This window comes from Schistocerca cancellata, chromosome 9 (genome assembly GCF_023864275.1).
Source record: "Schistocerca cancellata isolate TAMUIC-IGC-003103 chromosome 9, iqSchCanc2.1, whole genome shotgun sequence".
NCBI lineage: Eukaryota > Metazoa > Arthropoda > Insecta > Orthoptera > Acrididae > Schistocerca > Schistocerca cancellata.
In genome coordinates this window covers 214087551-214101128 of record NC_064634.1, presented here as the reverse complement: position 1 = coordinate 214101128, position 13578 = coordinate 214087551, and the positions used below count along the sequence as shown (strand labels likewise).

The following is a 13578-nucleotide window of genomic DNA, read 5'->3' as shown; positions in this document are numbered from 1 at the left end:
TCCTGTGGTTGCTTTTACATAACAACTGCCGAAAAACCATTCCCCTCAATCCACCTGGAAAGAATTTATTATAGGAGCCCTCAGTTGTTAGATTACCCACGAGTTTAAATTCTTTACAGTGGGCAACACCTTTGACCCACACTGACAAATATTCCGATTCATTTATTTTACGATGATTTCTGGTCCTGATAACCAAAGGCATCGACGACAAGTAATACCCCTATCTCTATTGTACACCTCTGTGATCTGAAATTTCCGATAAGCTATGACGTTATGGCTGTTAAAATTTTCTAGGCCTGCAACTTTATCGATTTTCGGTCCACGTACTAGTGCAGTAGTGACCCAGCCATTACCGTGCTGCCTGTTGATAAAGTGTAAAGTTCAAAACTCCACCATAGAAAACTGATGGACCATGACCTAATTGGGAGTATATATGAAAGTTTATTTTGCAGAAACTGCTTAAGAGCTACAAGATGAGGAGTAAACATTGGAGGAGGAGTAACTTTATGCGAAGAATTGCAGCTCTGAAAATAATGAAAACTTTCCTTCATCGGACAACATACATTTATCACTGGGAGAGCTCTGTTTGGATACAGTAATGACAGGTATAAATGTGCAGACACCATCACGCTGAAGGATTGTTAGGGTCTCTTGATAAAGGTAAACTTCCGCCGTTGTGAGATATCTACTGAGCGCTGATAATCTCCGTTGCGCTCCACACTTCTGCTGATTTTCACAACTCTAAGGGGAAACTGTGCCCATGATTGAATGTTATGTGTAATGAGGTAGAGTCCCTTCGCTCAAGTCTTAGTGAGTGCATCTTGCAGTTATTTTCCCGTAAACCTTGTCCCACAATTTTGGACCTCAGGGGCACATTTACATCCGCCAGCGTCCTTCCCAACCACGCCACCTGCCAGAAGTTATTGTCTCACCAGATGAGAAAGCGTTGACATACTTGTTCAGTGTAAGAATAATATAATCGCGACTCCTCAGAAAATAGCTCCACTCGAAATCCCCGCCTCAGCCACTGCCACAGCCGTATAAAAATATTAACACCTTAATTATCTGATCAAAAGTATCCGGACACCTGTTAGTTGACTTTAATATTAGGTGTGTCTAACCCTCGCCTTTATGAAGGCTGGGGAGACTTTCAGTGAGGTGTCAGTGTCCATGAAGGATTGGCAGCCCATTCTTAATCATGACCTAACACCAGAGAAGGCACACTTGACGCTGGAGTCTGGAGCGAAGCCGGCACTCTAACGTATCCCAAAGGCGTTCCATTACTTTCAATTCGTACTCAGGACAGGCTAACCCATTTCAAGAATGTTATTTTTTCACAGGCCGTTACCCCAAGGATGATTAATTAAGAGAGGATGCACTGTCATGCCTAAATAAACAATCATTGTCTCCGAACTGGTTCTGTCCTGTACGCATAACATAGTGCTATAGAATGAATTTACATATTTCTGCACTAAAGCGTTTTGTTAAGCACTCTAAGGGCGCGACTTGTTTAAACACAAAAATACTTCCGCCGTACTTCACATTTGACTCTAGGCGTGATGGCAGTTACGTTCTTCAGCCCTCGGCCAAACCCAAATCGGATTGCCATAGGCTGTAGTGTGATTAACCACTCCATATCACTCGTGTCCAGCCATGTCACTAGCGTCGCTTTTTAAACCATCTTAAGCGTCTGTGAGACCTTAACTTTTCCCGGCGAATTGAATGTTTAAATAACTTACGGGTTTGCTGCCACGTGACGTCGTCGACCACCGCCGGTATTTCTACAGGAGCACACCCTACTATTCTCAAACCTTGAGAATGGCACTGTGTGCTCCTGTTGAAATATCGCTGGTTGTCGACGTCACCCGGCACCAAACTCGTAAGTTATTTGAACATCTTAAGCGTCGCTTAGCATTGGGTCCACAAGAGAACTGCTCGACGACCACTGTAACCCATTCTTTTCAGATGACTACGCAGTGTCATTATGTTGGCTGGACTGCTGGTATCACTTTGGAATGATCCCTTCCGCTGATTTCATGCAATTTTTTCACAACCATTCTCATCAATACTCGACAGATATTGTCTGTCAGTACATGAGGTCTGCCTAGTGTGTGGTTTTCCCTTCGCCTTTTCACTTCATAATTATATCACCAAAATTCTCTTTTGGTAGGTTTAGCAAGGTTGAAATGTCTCTGATGGATCTGTTACTGACTTGCCATGCAGTGACTACGTTTGAGATCTTTGAGCTTTCCTGACCGACCCGTTCTGCTATTACTGCTCTCTACTCACAACACAGTACTCAAAATCTACTTTTATATTGGCGGCTCCATCTTTGAAGATATCTACTGGTCAGTTTGGCATTACATACTTTTGATTAGATCATGTATGTATCGATTTCCCACGCTGAGTGACCATCATCTAGCGTACCATTATTTCGCAAAGCCACTAATTTTGTCAATTAGTACATAAATGTATAATCTGAGCTTGTACCAAAATAATACTTGATTCCAAACTCAGCTCACTACATGTGCTTCAACGTATGTGTAGTATACCTATCAGTCACGTATGTAGTTGACTTACCTGTGTGGGTGAAATAAGGAAGTGAAAATATACTGCAATCGTCCAGAAATAGGCTTACTGTGCAAAACATTTATCAGCCCAGGAACATATCACTTCAACACCTCATAAAGGCAGCGCTAACCATGATACTGGCCTGAATGTGACTAGGAGAAGTGTCCATAAGTCTCTATAGGTATGTCACATCCGGATGAAGCTGTTCTTTGCAAACCGAATCTCGTAGAGCTATCAAAGTTCAGGAAGCTGAGTGATGCGTTTCAGCCAATGACCCAAAGAGGCGCAGAAAATTTTTGTGAGATTAACTCGAGTGGTTTAGAGGGCAAGTTCGACGTGAGGCAGGCTACTTGAACGTTTCTCAAACTAGGAATGTATGCGTGTAGCCCAGTGAACACGACTGTCGTCATCTTGGAAGTGTCCTCAGGACACTCCTCGTGGAGATACAGTTGAAACGAGAATATTTAGTCACGGAAACGACGACATAAAAATCCCAGTTCAGATTTAAGGTAACTTGGACGATCAGGCCCAAGTCACATTAGGGAATGAAGATCTAACTTCAATTGATAACATTAAATGTATTCGCAACTTTGAATATGGACCATCGTCATCTGTAGAATGGAATGACGACAATGAAAACGGTCACGTTACTATTTGGCAATCCAGGCATGATTCACGGCCAGTTCCAGACACAGAGTTGACGGAAGTCAGGCTCTGGCCGTCAGTTGTCTGGCCGTGAGTTGTGCCTTGGTAACCAAATGGTAAGGCGATCGCTCGCAGTAAGCGGAAACGAGTCCTGGCACGGCACAAATTGTCTTTGTCGTCTTTATATTATAATACAGCTGACGGTTGTCCATATTCGCAACTACGAGCATATTTCATATCTTTCATAGCGGCTATAATCTCCGCAATGCCTATCCCTCTAGACGTGCATGCACGTCCAACGGAGCACTGATCGTAATTCGGAATTAAACAGGCATTGCAATATTGTATGTATCCACCGACACCAGGCAAACGATTTTCAAGAGAAATGTCTCACTCCTACGGGAGTATGCATAATAGATGCACGAGTACAAGTTACAGACACATGGTTGGCGACATATGGAGGGTTGGGTATGGCCGTGCATCGTGGTACAGATAGCCAATCGGTAAGGCTACCATTCGCGATAAGCGGGATGTACGGGTTCGAATCCTAATCCGGCACAAATTTTCCCTGTCGTCATTCCATTCTGCAGCAGATGGTGGTCCATACGCTCAACGTATTTTATGACGATTGTAGTCGCCGCAGTGCCTCATCCTCTGGACATGGATGCGTGTCCAAAGGAACTTTGCGTCGTAAAGCAGAATATCACATGCACTGCAATATCGTCTCACATGATAAACTGTGGCCTCAATGACATGACTCTCTCCACAAGCTGTGGGATAAGTGATTCACTGTGCTTTCGGTGTACTCAACAGCTTTCATTATTTGTTAGCAGTCTAAATCTCACCCGTCCGACCACACTACACGCCTCCGGTCCGCTATAGTCTAGTTTCTACGAGTTTTGTCCCATTAAAGTGTGGGATTATTTGCTGCTGTCGGTAATGGCCATTTTCGATGTGCCCAGCTTCTTTTTAATACAGTACCCCGCAAAGTACGCTCGGGGACTTACTGAGATAGACCTGCATTCATTGGCACCAGTTAACCCCACTGGATCTGAAAGCAACTGTCATTGATGAGTTCTGCATCTTGTTCAGTCATTGTTGGTTAGCATCTATTTACGACCACTGTTCTTATTCCGTCTTACATGGCCCCGAGCTGTGCACCCTTCCTTGCACACTTGTTGGACCACCCACATCAATAAACCAACAAACAGGGCAACTTCTTTCACATTGCGGTAATGGGTACTTCGTGAACGCTTTCTGCTATTCTGTAACGTTGTCCCATGACTCGATCCGCTGCTTTTTCACACACACGCACACACACACACACACACACACACACATAAATACGCTCGATCAGACACTCACCTGACATGAGCGGTTGTGGATCAATTCTACATCACGGCACAAACGTCTGTGACTATTATTTTGTCCTGTGAGATTACTTGCCCATCGAAGATATTCCAATTCTCTTGACTCCCTAACTCTTTGGACCATTCAGCTGCAGTAGATGGTTACAAGCGCTTCAGCTGTTCAGCGTGAAATGAAAAGTGAAACACCTGCAGCCGTCCCTTTTGGGTTTAATTTAGTTACACTACCACTTCCATTTTCCAGTACACCATCTTCAGGCCCAATGATCAACGAAAATTCGGCAGAAGACACTCTCGTGTGAAGTCATAAGAGGAGCCAATGTTAAGTAACTGGCGTCTGTAGATCTATGGTTAGCACGACACTATTCCTTCGTTCGTCAATTTAATATTGGTTCCTGCTGTAATTGCAAGCGAGGCTGAATTCCTCCCAATTTACGTTACTCAGGGGGGACGAAACTGTATAATGGAACAGCGAAACTGGGCAAATGCAAAGATACCACTGCAGGTATTTTAATTTTCATTTCATTCAGGTGAATTGTTGCTGGCAATAGCTGCTTGAGATGGGCAAAGAGGTCTACATCTATAGCGATAGTTGATGAATTTCTTTTGTTTAGTGTGCAAAGGTTCTCGAGATCTGGAGACCCTGTCCAATGTTAGGAGCTGTTCCGGCAATTCACCTTTCCCATTAGCGAGGCCTGATAGCTGATCTGCATAATTGATCATTCCAAAACTAAGCTGATGATCTAGACCTGTTCTCATACACATTCTTCTCGCTTTTTATTAAGACAACAATATAAATATTTTGGAATTTTGTGGTAAGGTGTTACAGGACCAAACTGCAGAGGTCATCGGTCCCTAATCCTACACACTACTTATTTTAACTTAAACAGACTTACGCTATGGCAACACACACACACACCTATGCCCGAGGGAGGACTCGAAACTCCGAAAGGGGGGGGGGGGGCGCACGGACCGCGACAAGGCCCCCCTTAGACCGCTCGGCCACCCGACGCGGCTTCTTGAACTGTTATGCATTGTAAGTGGTGTCATATCAGAACACTTGTACCAGGCAGCCATACTCCCCGAATGGTGACTTCCGGCCGTGATATGCCACACGAACGCAGGTTGTGATGTAGGTTGGCTGAGTTACTATTGATACAGCTTTTTCAACTTGGCATCAACTTCAACTAGTCTCAGTCATGTTACATTTTATTTAGTATAAACGGTCCAATCACATTAATCTAATGGCTGTGTTCGTTGATGACGAGCAATTGCTACTCAACGACGGCAGTAATGGGGCGGGGAGTAGAGAAAGTGGGTCGTAATGTGGAAAAGAATCGATTTATCTGACGTCCGAAAGGGTATGATCACTGGCTTTTGGGCCACGGGTGGAAGAATGTCCAAAACGGCTAAATTTTTAAAGTGTTCGTGAGCTGCCATCGTTAAAGTATATCATGCGTGGCAAAACTGCTCTGTCCAAAACAGTCGCGGAGGCTACTGCTGTGCACAACCAACCATAGATGACATGGATGTACGACGGCTGCGTAGATGTGTACGAGCGAATAGACGTACAACTGTTGAGGAACTGACTATCCAAATGAACCAAGGGGGTACCAACAGCGTCTCCTCAACGATCGTTCAGCGGACTTTGCAGCGTGTGGGACTCCGCAGCAAGTACCTGGTTCATGCACCCATGATGGCTGCTGTTCATCGGCCACGAAGACAGGAATTTGCTTGCCATTACCCCAACTGAACGTCCACTTAGTGGCGAAGAGGGCCTTTACGTATGTTACGTTATTATGCCGCAACAGACAGAATGTCTTTGGCATGTACGGCGCTGCAACAGTCGTCTGAAGGGGTCTGACCGAAGGAGGAAGCGTTATGGTCTGGAGGTTGTTTTCTTGGCATTCCCTAGGTGATTTCGTCGATGAAGACAGTGCAACATGTTGCACAGCTCGCAGAGTACTTGCGCGTGTGAGCCTCAGTGTGCTCAAGGATCAGTTTAATGTATTGCCCTGCCCACCGAACCAAATTATTCAAATGGCTCTGAGCACTATGGAACTCAACTTCTGAGGTCATCAGTCCCCTAGAACTTAGAACTACTTAAACCTAACTAACCTAAGGACATCACACTCATCCATGCCCGAGGCAGGATTCGAACCTGCGACCGTAACGGTCGCGCGGTTCGAGACTGAAGCACCTAGGACCGCTCGGCCACACCAGCCGGCCCCACCGAACCCACCAGATCTAAGCCCAATCGAGAATCTGTGGGACCACTTCGATTCCATGGATCCCCAGTTGTGAGACTTAGTGCAGCTGACCACGGCACTGGAGTCGGCATGACTCGACGTCCCTGTGTGTACCATCCAGAACCTCAGTGACTCACTTCCGGCACGTCGGTGTTGCGAAAGGTGGTTATTCAGGCTTTTGGCAGGTTGTCACATTCATGTGACTGGACCGTGTATTTCTGTATCTGCTGCCTTTACTCATAAGGTTTTCTTATGTCGCTGTTAGGAGTATGAATTTCATTGTATCGCTGAGGGCAGATATAGAGAAAAGGAAAAACTGACAATTCTGGACTTGATCCAGGAGTACATGAGGCCAGGAAGCGCTGGTGCATAGTCTTCAGTGTGTCGCGGATTTCTGATCTGAGTTCACTAGAACATTTTGCAGGAACATTTCAGCACATTTTGGAGGATCTCCTCTATAAATAACAAAAATGTCGTGTGACTAGGGCCTCCCGTCAGGTAGACCGTTTGCCGGGTCCAAGTCTTTCGATTTGACGCCACTTCGGCGACTTGCGCGTCGATAATATGATGATGATTAGGAGAACAAAACACCCAGTCCCTGAGCGGAGAAAATCTCGGACCCAGCAGGTTATCGAACCCGGGCCCTTAGGATTGACATTCTGTTGCACTGACCACTCAGCTACCGTGGGCAGACATCTCCTCTATTACTGAAGTATGTAATCTCAGATGTGCTTCTACTAAAGTAAGGAAGTGAGCTATATCTCTGCAGTGGTCCCACTCCATAGGGATCGAGACGAAACAACTGACCCATATTGTGCTACGCTTGACCCCACGTTGCTTTGCGTGGCTTTACTGTTAAGGCAACATTTCTCACACCAACAGGCGGTCAAATATTTGCTTTTTCTTGCGAAATCCTTTTCCCTCTTCTCTCTTCCATTTTATTTCACCAATAGGACTCGGTGATAATTCATCGTTTGGATATAATATCGTATTCTAAAAAACTAGCACTAAAAATTCTTAGAACGACATATTACGGTTCTGAATGATGGAAAAATGCTCTTTCTACATCTCTGCTACGTGTCAACCTTATTCCTTTCACAGCCGTAAGGATTGTGTCTAGATTATGGGTTAACAGAATTTACATTTACATGATATCAGAGAAAGTAGGCTTTCTCAGTGATGTTGATAGAGGAATCCTCCTCAGGTTATCAGGCTAATCGTGGTGTCGTGTTGTCACAACATTTCGACCTGAAGATGACGAATAGAAAACTCGTCGAAATGTTGAGACAAAACTGACGCCATATTCAGCTGACAAACCGAGTCATTTCGCCAGTTTACACGTTATGTTGAGAAACGCCTTTCCAAAATAGCTCAGGAGTAAGTTTAGGTGTGTTTCAGAATGGTAGCCCAACAGTTTTTCTTCGAGTTCAACTTCATGCCAAAGAAGCTTTGTATTTATGTTCTTCGGCTTATTTCGCTTCATTTCATCTACCATGTGATTCACTAATTCACTGATTCGTTTCTTCTGACGTGTATTTCACTCAGTTGTAACCTTCATAGCCGTTGCGAAAAACATCAATAAGATAGTCGTTCGTATTTATCAATGTTGAGGCTTAGTACCACCACTTGATTACGTACGATGATATAAAATACACCCTTCCTTATTCGTAAATACATAACATTTCAGAGAAACATATAAGAAATTTATAGCTATATTTTTATCATTAACCTTGGGTTTCTTTCTTCCTGCTGTCATGTAATTATCAACTTTCGTTTGTATGAAGACATACTGTCCATGATATGTAGTGCATAGTAGTGAAGTATTTTAAATATTAAATTAACGAGGGTATCTTAGTGGCTTCATGCACGTCATGGAATATGTATATATATATATATATATATATATATATATATATATATATATATATATAAGACAACGCCTAAAATCTGCACCCAGGTGGTCCATATCCCAAGTGAACGAGTATTAATCTAGCAAGTAGTTTCAACTTGTACCAATTCACTTCCCTGTGTAGCTATGAGTGATGCATGCTACAGTTGACACAGAATTTATTAGAAGTGAAGTTACATCATTAACGGTCCGAACATTTCATATCCAATGTGGAGACTGCAGAATGGCGACTGGCGTCAATCTCACAACGGAGGCAACGAAAGAGACCCGAAATCACAGAGAGACGCGATTAGAAGCTGCATCAAACGCCTGAAGTCGGTCCCATAAACGAGTTGTGCTTAGTTTCCCAGCCTTCGTATCTGTACTTCTGACAAACTTCCGCGGAATATCAGGGACTTCTATACTTGCGTTATTGACGGAGAATCATGAGGCAATCACGCCTACCAGTAGTTTCCTCTTCATAACAGTACTGGTGAAAGTTAGATGTAATTATAATCTGAAATACACACACACATAAACAGATTTACTCCTCCGTTAGAGAGTGTGGTAAGACATTAATAGAGAGTACCTACTCAGGATTAGTAACGACTCGCATGAGCTGCCCAGTTCATTGACCAGGAGCCGGTTCGCAAAGCGAAGGAGCAACCAACGACTTTCTCCTACAGATTCCCTGATGCTTCTCGAACCGTAAACAAGTCTTATATGCGGGGAGACTCCTTTCGGGTTCTCGTATTAGCGCCTACGTGCGTTCCACTTTTGACGGAGAGCGACGGCGTGTTTATGTCTATCAGCCTGGTCAATGGAAAGTAGTTAACTGACAACTTACACTTTTCAGACCGTTACCGCAATTATTTTTTAGACAGTTGCTGCAGTTGTACATGACTCTCAAATTAAAGTAAGTAGAACAGTGGAAGCGAAAAATGTCACTTTTTTCAGTACGCTAATGTTATATGCAGTTCTAAATAGGACTGAAATCGAATGCCATTCAGTTATACATTCAGGAACGTAAATATTGATTTAAGAAGTACAAGAGATTAAATGAATCTTTCTGGAGAATAAAAACTGCGTACGGAACTGCGACTTGAACTCAGGACCTTACCTTTCGCTGGCAGTGCTGTTACCGACTGAGCTATCCAGCCAATATTCAGACCCGGATTTACAGCCTCATTTTTGTCAGCATTGATTTCCTAGTATCCACAAAAAAGTTGCTAAGAGCATAATTCACCAAAAGGAGGATTTAGGTTCGAGTCCGAATGCTTCTAATAATAATAAAACAACTCTAATTTGACTCTAATTGAACTGCATGCTGAGAGGAGATTAACCTTCGAAATGGTAAACCTTTTTTGGTCACTCCTCTTGTTATTGACACGTTTAAGTAAAAAATAGCCACATTTGAACTTTTCATAAAACCTCCTGTAATAACTGGTAAACCTTTTTTGGTCACTCCTCTTGTTATTGACACGTTTAAGTAAATATTAGCCACATTTGAACTTTTCATAAAACCTCCTGTAATAACTGTGAATCTATGATTTCCTCGTGTAAAAATGAACAAATATTCCTCCGGAATAATCTTGTATGTTAGGGATTAATAATGATGTCTGGCACTTCCTTTTCCTCTTATTTCACCGATAAAAATGCTCACATACAAAGTGTATGAGCATTAAGCCACTGTGAGGCTCTATTGCTGGATATAAAATTAAAAGTAAAAAACTTCAGAAAGGCAAGATCGTTATAGTAGAGCATTTGTTTCAATTACCGGCTTTTTCAAATTATATTTTCATCTTCGGGTCTGCAATGAATCTAGACCATGTAAGCATTATACTGTGTCATATAGTAAAAAAAAAATATTACAAGAACATTCTGTACTAAAGAGATATTGGCTGTTTGAAGTTTTTACTTCTAATTTTATATTAAACTAGATCGCCTCCGTGGTGCAAGCATGTCAAACATTATGGGATATTTTTAATAGGTGTCGTTGGATGGTTTCTTGGCACTCTAACGACCACTGTACTTTTTTATTTTTCCCATAGGCATTGTAACGTTCCTAACTTCAATACAAGGTGCGAAGGATCTTTCAGTTATCAGCGTCTTCATTTCTTCATATCGTAAATTTCTACGTAATCATTAGAAAGAGGCTGTATCTGTCGGGTACAATCCGTGCTTTCGTGTACACGAAGTCTAGGCTAAGATAGTGCTCCTGTCTTAACCATGCATCGAAGTCTCCTGAGAAATCGGTTCACAGGCGGTTATTCCTGTGATGAATGAAAGTAAAGTTGGCCTATGTTGGTGACGTATAGAATGACTAAAAGATAATCCTGTACTAGCCTTCTCTTTCTCGGTATCTTGACAGAAAAATGCACAGTTTTCACTTGACTAAATACAACTTGCTATTCTTTTTCTTGCGAAATATGATCTGCCTGTGCGTCTCATGCTATTTTGATTAAATAATTTGTGACTGAATGTTTAACTTCTCTTTGACAGCACCGTACTCAGTTTCTTGGGGAGGGGCAAACATGAGGCCACGATCGAAGAACTACAATCTCTCCCACCATGCTCGTTACAGCTTGCAATTTCAATGTGCAAACTTCGTGAGAATGAGGAATTCTACAGGCCATGACAAAAAATGATGAAAAGAAGGAAACTGGTTTTTTAATCAGAGGGATATCCACTGCCCTCTAGAAAGTTCTTTGACTTTGTTGAGTATACGGCATGATTAGAAAAGTGAATTAGAGTATCATATTGAGAAACAGTACGTAGCATTGTTTGTATCCATTGTACAGTAAATGTGTATGTATATATGAAAGATTCTTATATTTGATAAATAAGGAGACTGGAACTCGAATATTATATCTTCTTTTGCCCAGGTATTACAAGGGAAGATGTTACACCTCGAGTAACAGTTGAGGCAACCAAATTATGAAATTTTGGGAAGAACGACAGCAGTAAAGCCGATAAATTGCAAGAGGAGACAAAGACTGACATACAGAGGGTGAAAAGTATTGAAATATATGAAAAAAATATAAATTACGTACAAAAAACAGCGTTCACTCACTTTTTCAACATGTAAACGTCATTAAATATCTTAGGATTTAGGTTATGACATGTACGATATGCCTGCCATCATTGGCGATGATGTAGCGCAGACGAATAGCGAAATTCTGCATGACGTTCTGAAGTGTTGGAACATCGATGCAGTCGATGACCTCCTGAATAGCTTTTTTCAGTTTAGCAACGACTGTTGGATTATTGCTGTGCACCTTGTCTTTAATAAAGCCCCACAGAAAGGGGTAGCATGTGTTCAAACCCGGGGAACATGCCAGTTAATCGAGGCAGATGCCAGTGGCCTCTGGGAACAAAAGGGTGGGGTCGAGCTCCATGCTGCATGAAGCACATCTTGTCGAAATCAGGGCCATTTTGGATAATTGGGATGATAACATCTTCCACAACTTTCACGTGCGATTCTGCAGTCACCGTGCCACCATGGAATTTCGCACCGATTATTCCGTGACTGGACACTGCACACGACACAGTCACCTGTTGAGGGAGAAGAAACTTCTCGATTGCGAAATGATGATTCTCAGTCCCGTAAAGCAGCCAATTTTGCTTATTGACGAGGCCATCCAAAAGAAAGGGGGCTTCGTCTCCAGGGCGCGTGCGCATGCGCATACTAATTTCCACCGTGCCCCGCGGCCAACCGCGCATTTTGAACGTTCTAAGGCAAACCGTTGAGAAGTTATGACGACTTTATTTGTTTTAGTCCAATAATTGTCACCCTGTATAGCATGAATTACCCAACGCGGGAGGACCGCAAAATACAGGAAGATACATGAGTCGTGCATCGGAAAAAATGGTGAAGTGCAGCAGACCGGTGAAATGACATTGTGAACGTGAGTTTTCAGAATGAAATACAAAACCCAAGTAATAATCATAAATCATCCAACAGATCATCGTATAGAAGGCAACAGGAGCAAATATTCGGAAATAAAGATGTCACTTGGACTTTTCAGATAATCTAATGGATGAATCTGATAGAAAATAGGAATGGCTGTTGCCAGGGAGAGGTGTAGCTCTTGTTGCTTCCATATCACTGGAAACTGGAAAGTCATTTGTTAAAATTATGCTGCGGGCAACATGGTCACCTTGTTACCATTTTTCTCCACTCTGCTGTGTTTACTGTTTTATAATTTTCCATCGATTTCGAAGCCAATACGGTTTCATCTTTCCGCAATTCGATACGCTCGTCGATGTGATGCACCACTGTAGGTTTATCTGGTTACTCTACTACATCACCCTATGTGTTAAGACTGGTTAACATTACACCGGAATACATTTACCGGAGATGTGGTGGTACTTGATGTTGATCACAGTGTTAAGATGACAGAAGAGCCGTAGTTGCTTCGAAATTGATAGCAAACAAGTAATAAAAATGAATAGGTAAATGGAGAAAATATAATAAGAGTATAGCCTTAGTTCACCACAAGAGTTTCATTCAATTCTCCGGAATGAGATCAAAAACGTAAATAACTGAAAGACAAATCGTCCAGCTTTTCAGTCCGAAAGAGTTCATGAGAAAAAATTTCATAGCGATGTAGGCCTCTCTGGGTGATTCGTAACTGATGAAATGATGGTTGACAGGGAGCTTTTCAGAACGGAATCGATAAGCTAAGTAAACTGGAAAAGAAATCCAGCTTCTTAACATTTACATTGACACGGGAGACTGGTTGGTTTAAGGGATGGGACCAAACAGTGGGGTCATCGGATCCGTCGGATTACGGGAAGGGAGGGAAGGACGTCGGTGATGCCCTTTCTAAGGAAGTATCCCTGCATTTGCCTGTAG

At 42.7% G+C, this 13578-nt stretch overlaps 1 protein-coding gene across 1 annotated transcript in view; it reads right to left on the bottom strand.

Moving 5' to 3' along the window:
* LOC126100314 (endocuticle structural glycoprotein SgAbd-8) overlaps nt 1–13578 on the bottom strand; it is a 40044-nt gene that overhangs the window by 25556 nt on the left and 910 nt on the right. The window lies entirely within an intron of this gene.